The sequence below is a fragment of the Adiantum capillus-veneris genome, unplaced genomic scaffold, assembly GCF_014529385.1.
Source record: "Adiantum capillus-veneris isolate H3 unplaced genomic scaffold, ASM1452938v2 Hic_scaffold_307, whole genome shotgun sequence".
NCBI lineage: Eukaryota > Viridiplantae > Streptophyta > Polypodiopsida > Polypodiales > Pteridaceae > Adiantum > Adiantum capillus-veneris.
Genome location: NW_028221426.1, coordinates 64,884 through 73,288, shown reverse-complemented (window position 1 = coordinate 73,288; position 8,405 = coordinate 64,884).

Below are 8,405 nucleotides of genomic sequence, written 5' to 3'. Positions count from 1 at the left end.
CCATCAAATCAAAAAAGGTAAAATGTTTGGGTGTTGTAAAGAGCATAGAAGTGGAGGCGTTTGATGCAAAGGCGTGGTTGATTTTCATGTGATGCCAGCGGGGTTGGGAGCATATCCTATTATATGGGGAAGACCATGGGTTACGTGCAGTGGGAGCTGTTCAAGATTGGAGACGTGGTACAATTAGCCTCTATGGAAAGACAGATGCCAAGAAGCTTTATAATATGGACACAAGGAAAAGATTGGAGGAACTTTTTGAAGATGAGGATGATTCTAGTGATGAAGACTATTCCACAGTATCTGACGAGGACAGTGATAGTACTACTAGCAGTGATGAGGATGTTGATGTTGCATTTATTTTGATGGACAAAGAAATCCATGAGTCTGGTTAGTCGCTTTTGCAAATAAGGTTGAAGATGAAAGTGAAGGCCTTATGAAGTGATTGAAGGACTGATGCAAACCAAGTTTGAATTGTCGAAGAAGCAGGAATTGATGGCACAAATGATTAGTGGAGACCTCTCAGCTATGGAGAAGGAGATATATTTGCACATGCTGCCTAGTTTTCCTGATTTGTTCATTCTTCATATGAAGAGATCAGAGGGTTCAAGGGCAAAGAGATGCATTTAGAGCTGAAAGAAGGTGCTAAGCCAGTGCGGCAAAGGCTAAGAAGGATGGATCAAGAGAAAAATGGAAGCCTTGCGGGAAGAGGTGGACAAGTTATTGAAGGTAGGGTTCATAGTCCCAGTGGAAACCACTGAATGGGTGAGTCCAGTAGTAGTCAGTCCAAAGAAGGATGGGAAGTGGAGGATTTGTGTGGATTTTAAACCCTTCAATGAAGCCACTAAGAAGAACCCATACCCTCTTCCATTCATTGATCAGATCTTGGATTCAGTGGCAGGTTATGAGAGGTACAGTGTGTGTGATGGTTTTTCATGCTATTTTCAATTGAAGATTTCTTTAAAGACCGAACAAAGACAACTTTCATTACACCATGGGGCTGCTATTGCTACACAGTATTGCCATTTGGGTTGTCAAATGGACCATCTTTCTATCAAGAGAGAGCAAATCGGGTATTGGCACCATTCATTGGTAGTTGTGTTAAAGCTTTTATGGACGACTTCTATGTCTACAGCAGTAGGGCTGAACACCATGAGAAGTTGCAAATGGTATTGGCTCGATATGATGAATGTGGAGGACAACTAAATCCAAAGAAATGTCATCTAGCACAGCCAAGGGTGAAGTTATTGGGCCATATGGTGTCAGAAAATGGCATTGAGGCTAATCCAGACAAGGTTAAGTCTATCATTCTTCTTCCGTCACCTACGAGTACAAAGCAATTGGCAACCTTTATACACAAAGTGAAGTTCATGGCACGGTTTATTCCATTGTCTTCACAACTTCTTTATCCATTACAACAAGTGGCAAAGCATGATCCATTGCAATGGGATGACAAGTGTGAAGAAGTGTTTCAAGAGGTGAAAGAGGTGTTAGGGGGGTTGTCAGCCATGCAGGCTCCTGATTGGGAGAAAGTTTTTTATGTAAATCCATCAGTAGGGGATGATGCCATTGGAGCCATGCTATTGCAAAAGGGGAAGGGCAACCATTATATGCGGCCGGTGTATTGTGCAAGCCGAGTAAAGTTGGTAATGGAAAGAAAATTGTCGGAAGTAGAGCTAGTGATGGCCACTGTAATATTTGCTTGTCGACGATTTCATCATTACTTGCTAAAACGACCTTTTTTTTCTTGACGAGTTATTCTTTTTTTCCACAATTAATTAATGGCACAAACATGTCAAATGTGGTCAAGAAATGGGTAATTGAGCTGCAAGAGTTTGAGTTATCTTTTTAGTGGAAGACAGTACAAGAGCTACCCTAGCTGATTTGTTGACTTACAAGGAGAATCCCGTTCTTGTTAAGGAAGAGGTGGTGAGAAGGGTAGTTGAAGAAATGCCACAGATCAGCAATGTTCATGTGTTGTTCTTTGATGGATCATACAAAAAGAGCCATGATGTGGCTTCAGGGGGTATAGCACTTTATGCTCCAGAGGGGAAGCTAGTATACAAGAGAGGGTTCAAATTGGATGCTCATAGTAACAATGAGGCTGAATATGTTACTTTGGAGGCCGGATTAGACATTTGTTTGAAGCATGGGATTAGAAGGTTGAGCATAAAAGGTGATGCCTTGTTAGTTGTGAAGCAAGTGCTGGGTGTGTGGAAGAGCAAGAACACCTCATTGAAGGAAATTTGTTTCAGAATTAAAGGCCTGTTAACAAAGTTTGAAGCATGGAGCATCAGACACATTGAGCGTGCTCTAAATGGAGAGGCACATGAAGCAGCTCAAAGCATGATTGGGGAGCTATTTGTGTTGAGGACCAATTTACCTCTTTATCATGGCCGGGAAAGTTTGGTTCAAGAAGAGGAGTTTTTGCTAACAGGAATCATTCCGAAGGACATTCAGAAGTCTAAGAAGTATGGTTTTGTGCGTAGAGCATCCAGGTATAAATTGATTGGTGATGTCTTGTACATGAAAGGGGCTGATCTCGTGTTGAGACGTGTACCTTGGTGGGAGGAGCTTTATAGAGAGTTTGGAAGAGAATCATGAAGGCGCACGTGGCGGCCATTTTGCTCTAAATATCACTTTGCATAAGATCTTGCAAGAAGGGTATGTATGGCCTAGTTTGCACAAGGATGTTCACCATTGGTGTAGGTCTTGCAATAGGTGTCAAGCATTTGGGAAGAGAGTGTTGAAGCCAGAGCTACGAAAAACCATTATGGTGTTTGATGTGTTTGAAAAGTGGGGATTGATGCAATAGGCCCGTTACCTATCACAGGCAGGGGCAAAAGCTATATTTTGACTGCAGTGGACTATCTCTCTAGATGGGCAGAGGCTATAGCAGTAAAACGGATCACTGCAAAGGATGTGGCAAAATTTGTGTACGATGAAATATGTTGCAAGTTTGGGGTGCCATTGGAGCTACTTTCAGATAAGGGGCCAGGATTTAGAGCTAAACTGCAAGACTTTTTATGCACAAAGATGAAGATTAGGCACCAGCATACCACTCCTTATAACCCACAGTGCAATGGCTTAAATGAAAGATTCAACGGTGAGTTGGTACAAATTCTTTCGAAAGTAACAGAGCACCAAGGAAAGAATTGGGATTTGGAATTGCCTAGTGCATTATGGGCTTACCGTACTTCGGTGAAGACAGGTACAGGATTTACTCCATTTAATTTGGTGTATGGAAAGGAAGCACTATTGCCTGTGGAGGTAGAGTTACCTGCAGTCAAGATGCTAGAGAAGTTGCTTGGGCAGCCTAGTGATGCATTCAAAGAGAGGCTCTTAAAACTACAAGAGGTTCAGCTGGATAGGATGAGTGCATTGGAACATTATGGGCAGATGCAGGATAAGTCTTTGGCAAAGATAAATGAAAAGGTCAAAAGTAAGGGTATCAAGAAGAATGACTTGGTTTTGCGCTACAGCAGTAAGCTGGACAACACCTTCCAAAAGAAGTTTCAAATTAAGTGGGAAGGCCCTTTTAAGGTGGTCCAGTGTTTCCCAAATGGTACATATCAGTTGGCTAACCTGGATGGGGTTTTACATAAGTCAAGGGTAAATGGATTGCGTCTTAAATTGTATCATGCTAGATTGATAATGGTCGAACAAGAGGAGCTGTCTGTGGAGCAAGTAATGTCTATGAGGGATGAGGAGACTTGTGATGCGGTGAGTCTCATATCTCTTTTTGCTGCTGTTGATCATGAATGATCTAGCAGGCTAGGGGATGGGAAAATTATGTCAGGATTTTTTTGGAGAAAGGGATTGCACATATGTACATACACATGCATGGTGCATCGAATAAAGGATTGCCCATTTTCCAGAGCCAGGTGATTCCGTGGGGCCCACATGTGTACAGGTAGGACAGCATGTACATAGTGCATCGATTTTCACTATCGCCAGTACCAATGTGTTTTCTCTATAATAATGAGGAGTTGGTAGCGCGTAAAAATTCTCAAGGAAGCTATTCGCGGGTCGATGTCATGAGGTAAGCAGGCGCGTCAGATGGCATCTAGTGGCGTCAGGAGATCGAATGGGGTCAATATTTGCACGTGGATGAGTACGGACACAACGTGGGTGTTTTCTTGTGATAATTATGCAAAAAGTTCATCATGAGGACCATCTTTTGGGGCCACTTCACGTAGTGGTGGGATGCATTATGGGAAAAAGTTGAGTGCCAGGTGTGCGGATGGTTGTAGCAGGCTGACAACTATGCACTGCGGGGTCAGTTTTTGGCCTGTTCGGGGTCCGTTTGAGGTCAACTCAAAGGCCAAGGGTGCCCAAGTGAAAAAGCTATGTGTGGGAACTAAAAAACCTGAGAGAAGACCAGAAAAAACGTGGAGAAGGGAGGAGGAACAGCCACAATTGAGTTTTTACTGTTTTTGGAGCCTGTTTGGCCGTAAACTGCTCATCCGAGGTCGGATTTGAGCACTGTGACATTGTAGACTAGGATTTTGGGCCGTTCCGAACGCGATGGCGCTGTCCATTTTGCCAAATTCTTCACTGTTTTTCTGTTGTTTTGGCTGTGTAAGTTTCTCCTATGAGCGAAGATTCTGCTCCAATTTGTGATTGTATCTTGCATATTTTACCCATATTTTGTGAGTTATTTGCCCCATTGGTGTTGGCCCAAGATCAATTGTATCTAAACATCAGAAATTCTCCTCTTTTGAGCTCATTTTTTTGGATGTGTGTGTGTCTCTCTCTCTCTCTCTCTCTCTCTCTCTCTCTCTCTCTCTCTCTCTCTCTCTCTCTCTCTCTCTCTCTCTGTGTGTGTGTGTGTGTGTGTGTGTGTGTGTGTGTGTGTGTGTGTGTGTGTGGAGCGGGAAAGTGGGGAATCTCTCTCTTCTCACTCCATCTATGTGTTTCCTGTCTCGGCCAGGCGGGTTGTGTAAGCCAAGTGGTGCCCCATAGTGTGTGTGTGTGTGTGTGTGTGTGTGTGTGTGTGTGTGTGTGTGTGTGTGTGTGTGTGTGTGTGTGTGTGTGTGTGTGTGTGTGTGTGTGTGTGTCATCCCAAGAGTGTGTGTCAGGTCATTATAGAGGCGTTGTGCATGTTTCCATCACTCTCTCAACGTGAAGCATCGTCATCCCTTCCAGAGATGACACATGCTATTTCAAGATTATCTAAGAAATCCAAAGCATCTTTCTCCACCTTACCCATGAAGGTTGGGAAGGAAACGTTTTCCATTGCAAAACACGATTTTCAAACTCTTTTCGTCCCCTTTTTTTCTATTAAAAAAAAAACACAAGTAGCTTAGCGGCTTATAGCAGCTTCTTACAAGGTTGGGTGGATAGATCAAAACAAGATGAAAATTGAAATGTTAAAGGAGTGATGGTAATTCAACACGGGGAAATAATGGGATTTTGGGATTTTGCTGGTAGAAGTTCTTCCTATCTACATATATATGTACGTGCATGTGTTTTAAAAATCTAAACAAAAAAGCGGTTGGTCTATTATCCATGATGCACAGAGTGTAGAGCTCTCACTTATACCCTTACCATGCCGGTGTTGACAAGTCGGCGCATCCACAGGAGGTCATCACCCTTCATAGGCTCCACCTTCCCTTCATTGCTCAGCACGGATGGAGTGAAGGCGACGTGTTTGACCACTCTTAGCCTTTTAGCCAGCAACAATTGCAAGTAGTTACTGTAATCGGCTCGTTGCATGAATTCCACACCATTTAATTGTAGTTGGTCGTCTCCGGTCCATTGGGTTTCACTTGTGGTAGAGAGTTTTTTCAGGATGAGTTGCACAAGGAGAGGAGGAAGGCCCTCTACCCGCCTTCCAAAACAACGAGGATAGTAGCCAAACCACTCCTCTCTAGGGTATGGGAACCTCCTTATCACCTCCGCTTCGGGGTTGTCAAAGTGAACTAGCAACACTCGCATGCGCACCACGAATCGATAGGCGATCTTCTGCAGCTTTGCCTCGGATGACCTTCTTTTTGGTAGCATAGGCACGATTCTACTTTCTAGAGCCAAAATCGAAGCACTCACGTGACCAGGTGCTTCTTCTTCCTTGGGAGTCATGTGATTTAGGACTGGGCTAGCCCTCCTTTTTCCTTGGCACAAGAAGCCCCTTTGGGTTACTTAGGAGCAGAGGCTACACTTTTATTTTTAGATTCCTTGGGAAAGAGAGGCTTCACTAACCTCTTTCCTTCCTTAATATGGATGATTTCTTTGCGGTGGATGTCGATGCAGAGGATTTATGCTTCTCCTTTACTTTTGTTGATGGAACTCATTGATAGAGTGCAGTGGTGGGTGACAACAATAAGAGAAGCCTGTTGCCCTCCCTCTGGTGGCTCTTGATTTACAATTAGAATGAGAGTTGTGAGATAGAGAACTTACTTCCTCAATGTTGACAACGGTGTATTCCGGCAACAACACTTCGATCAAGTTTGTTAGTGCTTCTTCAATTTCTTCCTCCTCCATTCTCCAATCGGAGAATTCCCGCAGCCACTCGTCCATGGTCGACAACATGCATCGTTTTCAGCACAAGCGCAAAACGGACCATAGCGGCCTCTATGCCAGGACCGTACACGTCGAACTTGTCATGGGGAGTGAACAAGGGGCACCACCTAGATTTGAGCGGCTAGGATGCGAACAACAACAATTCAAATAACACTAACACAACACACCACACACACACACACACACACACACACAGACGAAGATGAAGACGTAGATGATGAAATCCCTCGGGATGTGATGACAAACTTAATTCAAGGTGGTATTTACAGAAACCTTCATTTCGACGAGATGGAGACCGTGGTGATAGAGAGAGAGAGATAGAGGGAGAGAGAGAAACTATAATACATTCTCTAGGGAAAATTCACGTGTGTGGAGATCCTTCTCCTATGCGTAGCAACCCTTGGAGTCAGTGTGTGTGCATGGCTTCCCTCTCAAGTGTTGACCCTCCCCCCCCCCCCCCCCCCCCCCCCCCCCCCCCTTAGATAGTGACCTCTTAGTGTTCTTTTATAGGTGTAGGTTGCATTAGTTTACCATAAAGTGATTACGTTTAGGGCCCTAAGCTAGAGAGACAAAGTAGGCAGCCGCGGGTCCCGGATAGTTGACTGATGCTTTGTTTGAGAGAAATTAGAAAATGATACTCTCCTAGGTGGGCCTTTGTGACCATCACCTAGGGAGAGGTGGAATATACAAATGATTTTTTTACAAGGTTTGACTTGAAAACGGAAAAATAGATTACCCTACGGATGTTTACTGAGGAGATGCATCGTAGACAAGATGCCCGTGAATCATAGGCTTTTCTGGTGAGTTGGTGTAGCGCACTCGTCAACTTTGGTGCCGGATAGGGCATCCCTTTGGCATCTTTCTTTGAATTGTGGTCGTCATCGCGTGTTTTTGGTCCTTTTGTCGATGCGTCGTCGTCCGTTTTTGTTTTTTTTTTTTTGCTTCCGTGCATGCCGTGTATGTGGGTTGTTGGTGCGTATGGTGTATGTGATCATGCATGTGGGTATATATGTATGTGCTTGTTGGTGTGTGTGTGTGTATGTGTATGGAAAGAGGGAGAGAAGGCTAAATTTACTAAACGATAGAGATATGGTGAGAGAGCGAGATTATGGATTTGTGAGAGGGTGAGTGTAAGTGTACGTGTGTGTGTGTGTGTAGGTGTTTGTGAGTGTGTGTGTGTGTGTGTGTGTGTGTGTGTGTGTGTGTGTGTGTGAGTATCGAAAAGGAGAGAGACAGATAAATTTGTGCTACCTATTGTCGACACAAGAACAGAGAGAGAGAGAGAGAGAGAGAGAGAGAGAGAGAGAGAGAGAGAGCTTGTCTTGTGGTGATAATGGAGGAGAGAGAGAGGGAGGGTGCTAAGAAAGAGGGAGAGAGAGAGACGAGGGTTGTGCCAAGGATGGCGACCGCCCCTATCAGCGCATGAGCAGGGTGGTAAATTGCAAGTGTGTGCACTAAAATCAAGTGCGTGCGCACTTAAAATGAGTGTGTGTATGCTTAATTTTAGGTGTGTGTGCACTATTTTTCCCTTGTGTGTACACTTAAAAAACAATGTGTACATAATAATTTTGTAAATGTGATGAATGATTTGCATTTTGGTCATGCCCAATTAGACATTTGTGAATTTAATTTGCAATTTTGACGTGATTAACCCTTGTGTGTGTGCACCTAAAAGTTGGTAAAAACGACCAATTATAATAGTGTGTGTGTGTGTGTGTGTGTGCGTGTGTGCGCACACCTAAAAAGTGGTTAAAGTGTAGTTACTGTGTATAATGGGTAGTTGCTGCATTTTTTAGCTCAAAAGAGGGATTTACAAACTTAGATTGCATCAATGTTTGACCTAAAATTACTAGTTTAATTGCCTAGCTTTGATTTTTATTGTCCGA